Source organism: Priapulus caudatus, unplaced genomic scaffold (assembly GCF_000485595.1).
Source record: "Priapulus caudatus unplaced genomic scaffold, Priapulus_caudatus-5.0.1 Scaffold2356, whole genome shotgun sequence".
NCBI lineage: Eukaryota > Metazoa > Priapulida > Priapulimorpha > Priapulimorphida > Priapulidae > Priapulus > Priapulus caudatus.
In genome coordinates, this window is record NW_014579417.1 from 13,090 (window position 1) to 27,048 (window position 13,959).

General features: G+C 40.1%; 1 long non-coding RNA gene across 3 annotated transcripts in view; it reads left to right on the plus strand.

Moving 5' to 3' along the window:
* The first annotated feature begins 11,480 nt into the window (after positions 1-11,480).
* The window catches only part of LOC106818586, a 22,360-nt gene continuing 19,881 nt past the window's right edge, over positions 11,481-13,959 (plus strand). For 2 of the 3 annotated variants that reach the window (XR_001395254.1, XR_001395252.1), the window contains exon 1: positions 11,715-12,092. This is a non-coding gene — a long non-coding RNA (uncharacterized LOC106818586). The other variant, XR_001395253.1, reaches the window with a different exon arrangement.

Here is a 13,959-nt window from a genome sequence, read left to right on the forward strand (position 1 = left end):
GCTCTGTCACATGTCGCTGATGTGACACTAGCTCTGTCACATGTCGCTGATGTTACGCGTCCGATGTTGCTACCCGCACGTGCGTGCATGCGCCTGTGTGCGTGCGCCTGTGCGTGTGTGCGTGCGCCTGTGCGTGTGTGCGTGCGCCTGTGTGCGTGCGGGTAGGCCTGCGTGTGTATGCGCGTGTGCGCGTGTCTGTGTTGGTCCGTGCGTCAGTGCGTGCGCGCGCGTGTGTGTGTGTGCGTGCGGGTAGGCCTGCGTATGTCTGCGCGTGTGCGCGTGTATGTGTTATGCTTCATGACTCTGACTTTATAAATGTCTGTACCCAATGTGCTCAGTTTGTATGTAAACTAATATAATCAAAATACCAATTGAATCGATTATTATAAAGTCAAAATATTGATAATAAAATCAAATTGCAACGCACGATTTAAGAATGTCATTGATAGAATATAATATTTTTCAGATGAGTTGTGATTTCGAAACTCGTAGGTTTTGCAACAAATGTGTGCGGTTTTGCAACAAATGTGTGCTTAATATTTTTTATGTTAATGTTTTACTGTTTTTTATTAGATCACAAAGTGCGTATACGTACTGCCATGATTAATTCAGGCCGTTTCAGTATTTCACATTGATCAAAATAGTTGTGTGCTTCTGTTGAAATGCTCAGTCAGTGTGCGTGTCTATGTAACAATGGATTCCTAGTCAAATGAGTTCTGTTATCTATACGTAGGTTTAATAGTTGTGAAAACTGAAACGTTCTTAGATGTGGTAGCTGCAGCTAGCTGATTACTGTGACCAACTATAGTCTAAGCAATTTAGTATTTAGGTAATTTTGTGAGATGTGTCTATTATAGTGGGCAGTCGATAAGTGTATTTAATATTATATATAGGATGATCAGTAGTATTGTTTATTATATTGTTGAGTATGGGTGTGTATGTTCAGCCAATCAAACTGAGATGGATAATAATTATTTTGCGATTTTCTGTTCTATTTATCTTAAAATAAACAATCATTGAAAAAATATCATATCCACTAGTTTTAATTTATCATATATACCTTAGATTCATATATAAAGTAAAAATAGTTGTTTTACACGAGTGCCGACAACAGATTAAACAGCCGCTATAGCTCGCCGATTGCAGACGTACACAATAGTAGTTTTATAATATTATCAGGAGTGAATAATAGAGATGATTTATTTATTTATTATTTATTCTCTATTATTCACTCCTGATTATGGTATATGGCTGGTGGACATATTTGGTTATGTTTTAGTTACCTATATACGAGTACGGTATTATCTTTGCTTCCAGGTTACTGACTTGGATTTTGGTTTCGTATATGTCTTTTGGTTACATATATGTATATTTCACATATATGGGTGGTTGAGATAGTCGTTTTATTTTGTTTACCTGTTTGGTTAGAAGAGTAAGGTACTATCAGTGTTTAATTGCATATACTGTAGAGTCAGCTTCTGTTTGTACCTTTTGATGAATGCCCCCAAATTTATGTGTATCTTCATGCTATGTATATTTTATATATTACACATATATATATATATTATATAGTATATATATATACTATATAGATTATTATATAGTATATAGCATTGCCTTGTTCTTGCTACTACGGCTGCGCGGGGTTTATTGCATTCGTGTATTAATGATATCGCCGCCCGCCTGACAAAGATGCGTTGTTACGTATAAAACACCGTGCCTTAACCCAAAAATAATTTTACTGTAGACCAGTTTATTTATTATGACTTAATTATTATTTAGTTATATGTTTATGTGTTTATGAGTCGTCGCCTCTTGATAAAACTAAATGGTTACATAAATGTAGGGTACGATTATCTCGTGTTTTGCACTACGTCTACTTAAATGTAGCGTACATACTCTCTGTGCGTTGCCTACGTTACAATAAATGTAGCGGAGCATATCCGTGGTTTGCTACGTTACATAAATAGTGGTTACATACTCTGTGGTTTGCCTAACGCTTATCATAATATGTCCGGTACATTACTCGTGGTTTTGCACTTACATTAAATGGTAGGTACATACTCTGTGGTTTTGTTACGTTACATAACTGTAGGTACATACTCGTGGTTTTGCCTACGTTACATAAAATGTACGGGTACATACTCCGTGTTTTGCTACCGTTACCAAAATGTAGCGACATACTCTGTGGTTTTGCTTACCGCTTATCATAATGTGGGTAACATACTCTGTGCTTTTGCTACTTACATAAATGTAGACATACTTCTTTCGTTTTAGCTACGTAATAAATGTAGACATACTCTGTGTTTTTTGTGTACCGTTCTACATAAATGTAGGTACAGTACTCGCTCCGGTTTTTGCTACGTTACATAAACTCGTTAGTCTACATACTCTGTGTTTTGCTAGCGCTAACATAATGTACCGGTACATACTCTCTCTCTCGCCTACGTTTACATAAATTTAGGTACATACTCTGTGGCTTTGCTTACGTTACATAATATGTAGCGTCACTACTCTGTGCTTTTGCCCTACTTACATAAATGTAGGGTACATTACTCATGTGGTTTTGTACGTTACATAAATTGTAGGGTACATACTCTGTGGGTGTTGTTACGGTTACATAATGTACGGTACATAATCTGTGGTTTTGCTACCTTACATAAATGTAGGATACATACTCCGTTGTTTTGTCTTACGTAAACATAAATGTAGTTATACAACTACCTTGTCTTTTGCCTACGCCCCCCCTCGCCCATTTACATAAATGCTAAGGTATTACATACTCTCGTCGGTTTGTACGGTACATCAATGTAGTACATATCTCTGTGGTGTTTGCTACGTTACAATAAATGTAGGTAAATACTCGTCGTTCTTGCCCTACGTTACATAAATTACGCGTACGATACCCGTGGCTTTTGCTACGTTACATAAATGTATGACATACTCCGTGGTTGCTAGCGTTGACATAAAGTATGGTACATACTCTGTCGTTTTGCTACGGTGTCATAGAATGCCTAGGTGCTTAACTTCCGTGGGTTTGTACGTTTACACTAAATGATATGAGCTAGTACATACATCTGTGGTTTTGCCTACGTTTACATTAAATGTAAGGTACATTTACCTCCGTGGTTTTTTGCTACGTTACATATAATGTAGTACATTACTCTATGGTTTTGCTAAGTTACATAAATGGATAGGTACATTACTCTGTGGTTTTGCTACGTTACATAATGTAGGGTTACGACTACTCGTGGGTTTTGCACGATACTAAATGTAGCGTACATACTCCGCGCCCCCCCCCTGTTTTTACCCTACGATAACTGTGGTACTATAACTCCGTGAGTTTTTGTACGATAACATAACTGCTAGCGTACATACTTGTGTTTTGCTAACGTTATCATAAATGTAGGCTGACATACTGCCGTGGTTTTCGTTTACATACATGTAGGCTACATACTCGTGGTTTTGCTACGTTACATTAACATGTCGGTAATAACTCCGCTGGGTTTGCCTACGGTTACAGAAATGTGGTCATCATATCCGTGGTTTTGCTAGTTGACATAAATGTAGACGTATACTATAACTCCGTTGTTTCTGTTTACCGTTTATATAATTGGTACATACTCCGTGTTTTGCTACGTTAAATAAATGTAGTACATACTCTGTTTGGCTTTTGCTACTTACATAAATGCGTACTACCTACTCCGTGCGTTTATTGCCTAAGTTACATAAATGTACGGGTACATGACTCCGATGTTTGCCTACGTTACATAAATTGTATGTACATACTTCGTGCGGTTTGTACGTTACATAAATGTTAGTGGTACATACTCCTGTGCTTATGCTACGTGTACATATGCTACGTATACATACTCCGTGGTTTTGTTTTACGTTACATAAATGTACGGTACATACTCCGTCCGTTTGTTACGCTCTACATAGCAGTGTAGTACCATACTCCTCGTCGGTTTCTCTACGTTATACATTACGGTCATAACTCCGTGGTTTTGATACGTTATGATAACGAAAGGATTAGGCTTACTATTGTGTTTTGATACGTTAACATAATGTAGTACTAACTCCGTGCCGTTTGGCCACCGTTATAACTGTAGCGGTACCTATCATCTGTGTTTTGCTAGTAGAACATAACTGTAGGTACATACTCCGTGGTTTTGCTACGTTACATAAATGTAGGTACATACTCCTAGTATGTAAACTACGCTATTAGTCATAGCAACTATGAATAAATGAGGGGTGGTAAATGAGACTGCATGGGGTAGGAAATGAGATCTAGGTGTATGAAATGAAAATGAGGTGTATATCTCTATCCGCGAGAAGGGAGGAAGAAAGCAATGGAGAAGGGAGAATCAACGAGAGGTTGTGGGAAGGCGCCGGAGAGAACGTGTGGGAAAGTGAACGAGAATAAGAGGGAACGAGTCTCTTATTCTCTTTTCGTCTCCATTCTCTCTCCATTCCACCACCTCTATTTGTTTCTCTAACTCCATTGCTTCCTTGCTCCCCTCTCGCGGATGGTATCGGCCCCACGGCAGCAGTAGCACGGGGAAAAGTTACGCAGGCAAATGGCCGTAAATCGGCCAAAGCTTTTTCACCCCCCCCAGCACAAAATGTTAATTTACGCTTAGTTTACAACTAATTTACGCTCACGCGTGTGCGCGTCCGTTAGTGGGTGTGTACGTGTGTTTATGTGACTGTAAAAACGCGTATTATAGCCGTATAATCATATTTTGCGCTTTGGGGTGAAAAAGTTTAGGCTGAAAACCAGCCATTTTCCTGGCTAACTTTTCACCGTGCACTTGATGCCGTGGGCGAAACTATCCGTAAAAATGGGCGATACGACCCGCGAGAGAGGGAGGGGAATACTGAAGGAAAGGGAGTGAGAGGGGAGGATGAAGGAAAGAGCAGATAACGGGAAGGAGTGGCGGAGGGAGGGAGGAATGGAGAGGGAGATGCGCACACGTTCGCGTAATCACACGAGCTATACAAACGCATTATAATAACTAACTAATATAAATATTACTATATTAAATAATAACTAATACTAACATANTTCCCTACGCTGCCTGTGCAACTAGATTAACATAAATGTATATAACAGAGAATATACTAAAAGAGCTAGCCTAGGAGGCGTCGCATTAATACGCTGGTACCATGGTACACTTACCAAATCATAATCCAGTACGTGTCCGGTGGCTAGGTCTAACGCTTGTCTCAGACCATGGCCTATCTCACACCGGGGTTGATCGTTTTTTGTTTTTGTTTTTTTTTTTTTTTTTTTTTTTTCTTTTTTTTTATTTTTTTTTTTTTTTTCTGTTTTTTATTCTTTTTTTTTTTTATTTTTTTTTTTTTTTGTTTTTTTTTTTTTTTTTTTTTTTTTTTTTTTTTTTTTTTTTTTCTTTTTGTTTTTTATTATTTTTTTTTTTTTTTTTTTTTTTTTTTTTTTTTTTTTTTTTTTTTTTTTTTTTTTTTTTTTTTTTTTTTTTTTTTTTTTTTTTTTTTTTTTTTTTATTTTTTTTTTTTTTTTTTTTTTTTTTATTTTTTTTTTTTTTTTTTTTTTTTTTTTTTTTTTTTTTTTTTTTTTTTTTTTTATTTTTTTTTTTTTTCTTTTGTTTTTTTTTTTTTTTTTTTTTTTTTTTTTTTTTTTTTTTTTTTTTTTTTTTTTTTTTTTTTTTTTTTTTTTTTTTTTTTTTTTTTGTTTTTTTTTTTTTTATTTTTTTTTTTTTGTTTTTTTTTTTTTTTTTTTTTTTTTTTTTTTTTTTTTTTTTTTTTTTTATTTTTATTTTTTTTATTTTTTTTTTTTTTTTATTTTTTTTTTTTTTTTTTTTTTTTTTTTTTTTTTTTTTTTTTTTTTGCGACACGACACACACATGATTGCGCAACGGGACCTCTGCTGATTGCGGTGTGTGTGTGTGGTGTGTGTGTGTGTGTCGTGAGAGAGAGAGGGAATGTGTATGTGTGTGTGTAGTCATGCGTGGAGCGAGAGAAAGTAGAGGTGTGTGTGTGCTGTGTGCGTGCGTGTGCTGCGAGTTGTGTGGTGTGTGCGAGAAGATAGAGAGAGCTGTGCATACATGTGCGGTGTGTGTGAGAGAGAGAGAGAGCTGTGCGTGTGTGTGAGAGATTGAGCAAGCCCATGAAAGGATAGACGGCGCGCTAGTGGCTATATTGTATTTTAGCGGGCAATCAGAAGCGTCCGCGTGTGCGGCAACTCATGCGTGTACGCGAGGTCACGTGATCATGAGCTGTGAGTGGATATCCGATGCGTAAGCTGGAGGGCCTAGGCGACCGGTCTGGACACGTAGGCCAGCTGCGAAAGTCTCAACGCATATTTCGTATGGTGCTGCCTTTGATTGCGTAATTGGACGAATAAAATAAAATTTTATCTCTGGCGTGTCATCACCGGTTGAGTAATTGTCAGGTGACAGAGTTGACGTCAAGCCAATATAGATCGTAGATGCCATACGCTAAGTCACGTCTGTGGCCATACACACTGACCATAAAACACTTGCAGCGAACCTCAATGCATATGGAAACACTACAGAAGTAAAGCCTAGAAGGTCTGCATTTTATCATGTAATGCATGATATCGTCACGCAAACATGATCGGGCAGGTACACACCTTTACAACGGACGGCAAAGTCACTGGTAAAATTCGCTGGCCATTGAATTCGTGATTATCAATTTCTAGTCCTGCTACGATAACTTTAGCACTGCGTACGACGGCACAACCTTTAGCCATGATTACTTTGACTCTACCAATAATCTAATCCAAGGCTCGCACTAGCGGTGGCCCGGTGGCCCGGGGCCACAAGAACTTGATGTCGGCGCCACCAAAATTCAAAAAAGTTAAAATTTGGTGCCGGCGATGGCACTAAGATTTCAAAAGTGTCTATGTGATAAAATAATTTTCTTAAAGTGTAATATCATTCAAAAGAGAGCGACGCAATTCGCGGAGCGAGCGTGATCAATGAACACAGAATCAGCAGACAACCGCGCCGGTGTCGGAATTTGCGCACTACACGTGTACTGCACTGTATGTATATGTAGTGAGATGCAGTACGTCGCACGTGAGCCACCAGCAGAACGCGGCTGGAAACAACCCCGATCGCGTCACTGGCGCCGCATCATAGATTACTGGCATAACGATTACAAATTATCCGTCCACTTGGTCTTGGAGTTTTATAAGTTTTTTTCATTTGAAACTTCTTCTGAATTGGCCTTATGAGTTATTGATAGAGTAGCCTTTCTGTAGGCTATAAATTATGACATTATGTAGAGTATACATATATGCTGGAATATCGAAATATTTAAGCTATTCTGTATTTGTTTTGCTTTGGCATTCACGTGTGAGATAAAAATACCCCAGGTCTCGTGAATAAAAACAAAGGTCCAAGATTACACAGTGCGCCGCGCACACACACGCACCACAGTGGCCACTCACAACGCCACACGCAGCACACACGCAGCACAGCAGCACTCACACGTACACGGCAGCGTCGCACCCACAGTGACACACAAACAAGGCCGGCGCGCCGAACACGCCGCACGCAACGCACCGCACACGCACACAGTGACACTGCCACACGCAACGTCACACACAGTGAACACAGCTCAGCACGCACACGACTCGCACACACAGTAACACACCAAACACGCACGCGGTGCACACGCACGCACGCACGCACGACACCACACGCACACCGTGACACACTCAGGACACGCAGCATGCCACACGCAGCATGACTCGCACACACAGTGACACACTCACAGCGCCACACGCCTGCGCAGTACGCCCCACAAGGACACACAGAACACCGCACGGCCGCACACGCCACGGCACACGCACACGGCAAACGCGTGACCACTCGTACGCAGACGCGCACACCACATACACCACCAGGCAAACGTACCACAGTGACACATCACAGCGAACGACACGTGACACACAAATCACGCCCACCTCGCCACACAGTGACCACCCTCAACACGGCACACGCACGCGCACGACACGCCACACAAACACGCACGCTCGGACAGCGCACGCACCGCACGCACACCCAGACGCACGCACACGCACACACAGTGAAACACTCACACCGCACACACGCACACTACAGTCCACCCCACGCAGTTTATAAAATAGTTAGCTATCGCTGTCATGGAAAGATGATCAGAACAAATAGTGGGAGAATTTCGACGAAACCTCCAGTGCGTACCATTTACATTTACTCATTTTACTCATTTCATTTAAGTTGGCAGTCAGCCACTTATGACTTATCACGCCTCTCTGGACTCTTATCGTCATTTTGCAGCTCAAAAAATATCTTTTCTCATCTGTGCAAGATATATGATCTGTGACAACCTACTAACCTACACAAGTTTTCGGCATATATACAAGAAACCTTAAATATGCTTCTAGGTTTGCAAATCAAGGTATTGCGTGTGTAGCTCACGAGACAGGCTTGTTGTTTTCGCGGCAGCAGCTGGTTGGCTAGTTACAGAAAGTCCCGGATGTGGCAAAGTCTCCGCGTAATGTCGCCCTAAACCTACTTGCTAGCTAGCTGCGGTCTGGACCTCTAGGCTGTGGTGCGCGCGAGTGCAGCGGTTTGCGGATCCCGAGCGAACTGCAAGCGTTCGAAAGATTTCGTGTGCGAAAGTATACGACGTGCAGTGGTTACATATTTTGGAACAGTCCATTTTCATAAGGGGGTAATTTTGTGGCACATAAAAAAATTCTTTTTATCGATTTTTTTGAGAAAATTTATTTTATTTGTTATTTTACTGCCTTGTGAACTAGAGCGATTTAAAGGTAATTTTAGGTCTTAAACCAATTTAATGATATTAGCTTACGCCGTACATCACCCCCCCCCATCATCCCCCTTTCCATCAGCCCCATAATAATAGTTTTTTTTTATCGGCAGCCAGGTTTCCGATTTCGGCCACCAAAATTGAAAATCAATTATTTTGGTGGCCGAACGGGCCACTGAAAAAAAAGTTAGTTGGTCGAGCTTGTCTAATCTCTGCACTCAGCCTGCTATTTGAGGACTGACTCTTCTGTTTGAACCAAAAGAACCAATCGCTGTTTTTGCCCACGAACGTCGTTCACACCGCATCTGTAGGAACAACATTAACAAAGACAAGCATAGTTTGCGTGCATCGCTATAACGAGGCTGGCGAGCTGCTAGCATTTTAGCATACAGCATCACAACCCAAAAAACGCTCTGAAGAATAACAAAAACCGCGCCTAAACCAGTCTTTAATACAAATGATATGGTAATAAACACGAAATGTATTTACTAGACAAAATCTTTAATGGTTTCATCTACTCTCATTCTGCGGGCCTAATTCTTTCGCCGATATCGCCTTGTATAATGCCGTCAAATGCTCTCGCTGGCAACAGCACGTACCGCACGCACGCCCTGTGGCAAAAACAACAAGAACAGAGAATGAAAAAACATAAAAGAACCTCTTTATTCTGTTGTTTGTGCACAGGGCGTCGCCGTGGCGGTGTACTTGTGTGTGTGCAGAGAGAACCTAGAGCATCGGAGAGCACAGACCTCGCCGCAAGGAGGTGGAATTCTGCTCAATGCTGAATTTTTTATTATTAATTAATTAAAGTGGAGAATTAATTAATTATTAATTAGATTAAATAATTAATTCGATCGCGGAGTTAGGTGCCGCAGCGTGGGCAGGTGGGGAGGCACTGTGGTCTGCCTCCTTAGCCTGTGGTTGCGTGTTTTGTAAGTCTAAGCAGCCAGCGCAGGCGCTAAGGCGGGAAGTGAACTGCAAACGTGCATGGGTAACACACACAAAGCCAACACTCAAAAACTCGCCGGTGAAAACATAACCCCCGCCACGCCCCTGGAGGAGGCAATAAGAGAGTGTATTGCAGATGTGTGTTGAATACTTACAAGTGTGTTGGAGATGAGCATTTGAACGGCATTTATAGCAAGTTCTCGACAATAATAGGCAAAATAGAGCAGAGAAACATTAGGACTTTGGTAGTAAATACATTTAGTGTTTATTTACCGTGTAGCGACCTAATGTAATATCGTCTTAGTAACAGTATACGTGTATGTACATTATCATATGGAGTAGAAACCTCGCTCTGTCCATCGTGGAATTTGTTGATGGTAATGGAGTGTTGCAGTGCTTACCGATCCGGTGTGTTTTTAATCGATTCCACTCAACCCATTGGTGGTCAAGCAACAAGCTATAGCTACTATAGCTTTTAGCTAGTACTAACTTCCATATATATATATATATATATATAGATCATAATTACATACCGTATTTCCTCGTGTGTAAGTCACCATTTTTTATACACAACTTCAATGAAAAAAGCCTAGGGGTGCGACTGATACACTAGGCTAAGAAATCTTGTGCAAGAAATGTCATCGTTATCGCAACCAGCCACTATTATAAATGCCAAACCGCACGCACATATTGCATATTGGCGCAGCCATCTTGAATAAATTATCGTACTTTTCAATGTATGAAAACTAAGCCCAGAGAATTAAGTTATTCTAGGTTTGGTCTTTTGAGCTTGCCGACTGGTTTCTTAATTATTATTAAAGGAATACTTTACTCTAGAATTTGAGAGTATATTATGATAGTAGATTTATAAATAATAGCACATACCTATAAATATCTATAATTATGCATTCACGTTTGTCATAAAACAACATAATCATTGAATTTCGAAATCTTCATTTTTGGGCGCTGACATGACACCCGCGACCGTGCTGCCACCCTAAAAAAGTTGCGCATTTGACAATTTATGTTGCACGTTACAGACCAGGGGCTAATCACAAAAGTGCAATTATATTTATACCTAAATGCTATTTAACCGAACGATATTCATTTTAGGGCAAAGTTATCCATATTATAACTGAAACTATATATGTCGTTTATAAGATATTACAATCCTTCTGCTCTTAAATTAATAAATAAGAAACACCCTCGGTCTGTAGCCTGCAGCCGAAACGTTGCTTTGCGCAACTTTTCAGTGGGTGCGCTGCCAGTGGCGCCACCGTCGTTGTAAGCAACGGTATAGCCGTCAGTTGTAAAACATTTTTTTTAAATATTTCTAATAAATATTGAACAATAAAACTTTTTATGAAGCGTAATTTTAACCTAAATCAACTGAAAATAACCCTAGAACCTAGAGTCAAGTATTCCTTTAATAATATTAATTGATCACTTGGTGGTAACTGCTTATTTACTCAGAGGACAATGAAGTGTACAATCACTGTGTATCAAGTTTGCTGACTGCTATGATAACGTTCAGTATTGAACTGCTCCTTGTTTACTTAATTTTGATTATAAAAGTTTTGTACTAACTTTTCAAGGCAAAATATGGGGTGCGTCTTATACACGAGTAAATATGGTACATTAAAATAGTGTATTATAAAGCCTCTAGAGGGTGAGTGTTAGATTATTGTCTGTGATGTTGTTACAGGACAGGAGACCAGACCCAGGACAGGACAAGATCATGAAGATGCCCAGGACAAGAGAGAACAGGAGAGGAGCATCAACTACCATTCATTTAGAAGCTTGTATATTTTGCATGCAGTCCCATGATTCATCAGCAACTCTGGCACCTCAGGCACCCCTGAACCTGTCATCTGATTTCATGATATAGATAGAAGAACACGATATATATGAAAAGTCTATACAGGATATATTATCGTAAGAAATGTTGCAAACTACTAAAACCGAGGCACAAGAGTAGAATATCTTCATAAGGAGCTGCAGTTGTTGCTGCCATGGTTTCTCTATAAACATTGTAAAGGCCCTTTCTGAGTACACTGTACATTAAATTGTGGCGTGCGACGACTGAACATCTTGGTTCCACGCCGGATTTATGAAGATGGCATCGGCTGTTATCCTGCTTTCATCCCATCAGATGTGTCAAGGATCTGGTGTGGCTGAAGGATACCTAACTTTGCCATTCAACATCAGTGTTTTCACCTTTCCCAATCTCCGTTGGATCAGTCAGGACTCATCACCTGATACGTCCCATATCACCATTGGTCAGGAAGACTCGTGTGTTGGGTGGACAGGTATGGAGCAAGGTAAGTGTGTGATTGCAGCATAACTGTCCACATGTCATCTTGTCAGTGACATGGGGACACAGCTCGAATTCGTAGCTCATACAATGGCTACAAATCGGATACATGTATAGAGCATCGAATTCGTAGCTCATACAATGGCTACAAATCGGATACATGTATAGAGCATCGAATTCGTAGCTTATACAATGGCGACAAATTTGATACGTACACAATGGCAATCACTATAACAACCATAGTATGGGCCAAGATGCTTGGTATTGTGAATTGACTTTGTATATATATATACATTCAGCACAACGCAACACACATAATTATAATATGTCATCTCATAATCTTAATGGGCTTGGTGTATTTTTGTGCCTCTTTTTATGTGGAATGCCTCAGTGAAAATGTGCATTTCAGTTTGCTCACACTTTTGTGCTACCGTACGTAACCCTTGGGGACTATTCATATATATGTATTCTAGTGCGATTTTAGTGATGATTTCCATGCAGGATCTTGTAGAGTCGACAGCGTAGACTTGTAGCAAACAGTAGAGATGACGTAGTCGCAGATTAGTTATGAACTCTGACTTTATTAGTACTCCGTCGAACACACAAATATACATATATACTACGGCAACCTAGGTAACTATGCCTGGGTCCTGCGTCTCGTCTTCCGTTCTCTACATAGTAACTGTCTAATATTCTAATATCTCTATTCTCTAGTATATATCATATGTTGCTCTCTGTCCGAACGAGTCTACTTATACTCATTCTGAAACGGTCTGAACGCCCTACAATCCAACCAGTTCGCCAATCACCCGCTGGTTTTAGGTGGTTTGGGTGCGCGGTGGGCTACGAAGTCTTATTTTATTACAATAATAAAATAAGAAGCGTAATTAGCCGCACGCCTCGTCGGGCTAGAAGCACCCCTGGTTAATTAGCACGCAGCCCTACAACACAACAATCCTTCATTCTCTCTTGAAAGGATTTGTGTCCTCACGAAAAATACAGTTAGGGTTAGGGAGAGTTAGAGTTACTCAGTTAGTATAACTAGAAAGCGTTAGTCCAAGGTTGCAAACATCAACCAGTGCAGGGTGCAAAATTAACGGGAGTCCAGAGTCAAATACTCCCAGATTTACTGTCGGACTCCCTGATTTGACGTATGCAGGAGTCCGTGTGACTCCCTGAAAATTCTGCCATACTAACTAGTTCGTTCCAGAGTACGGCCTCGTGGAAATACCGTATTTTTTCAGCTAATATCCAAAGAAAATTTGACAGACGTGTAACCGCATGATAAGCACATGCGTTATTGTTTTAAACTATCTTTAATTTTGGACCTCAGACTGCGGACTCCCTGTTTTTGAGGGTAGGGAGTCATTCGGACTCCCGTGTTCAAAAGTTAATTTCTCCCCGGGCTGCAGTGCCGTAATATATGTTAGTAGGTGTGCACTATGGTGTAATTTTACAAGCCGACACCGACCGCGTTTACGTGGCGTGTGATGGTGATACTGATGCTGCTGCCCATAGTAACTGTCCAAGCACTCTAGCTTATATCTGAACACTTGAAAAACTTATGTTAACTGTGACATGACTGCAATGTAATGTAACTGTAATTAAAAGTACAACTTCAAATATTATTACAACTATGTTACTATAGCTGTAACTATAACTACAAGTATAATGTAAATTTAATGTAATTTTTTTTAAACCTTTGTAGTATAGACGCTTCGCCACTTCAAAAAGCATGCCGATTTAGAAACAACCTTGCGTTCTACAAATTCCTCGATGTTCGGCGATCATAAAAACAGCAATTTGCGGAGGTAGAGCGTCCCTTAATGGATCTCTACCGGTCCTTCGATTTTTATGGCCGCCTTGAGTCAGAT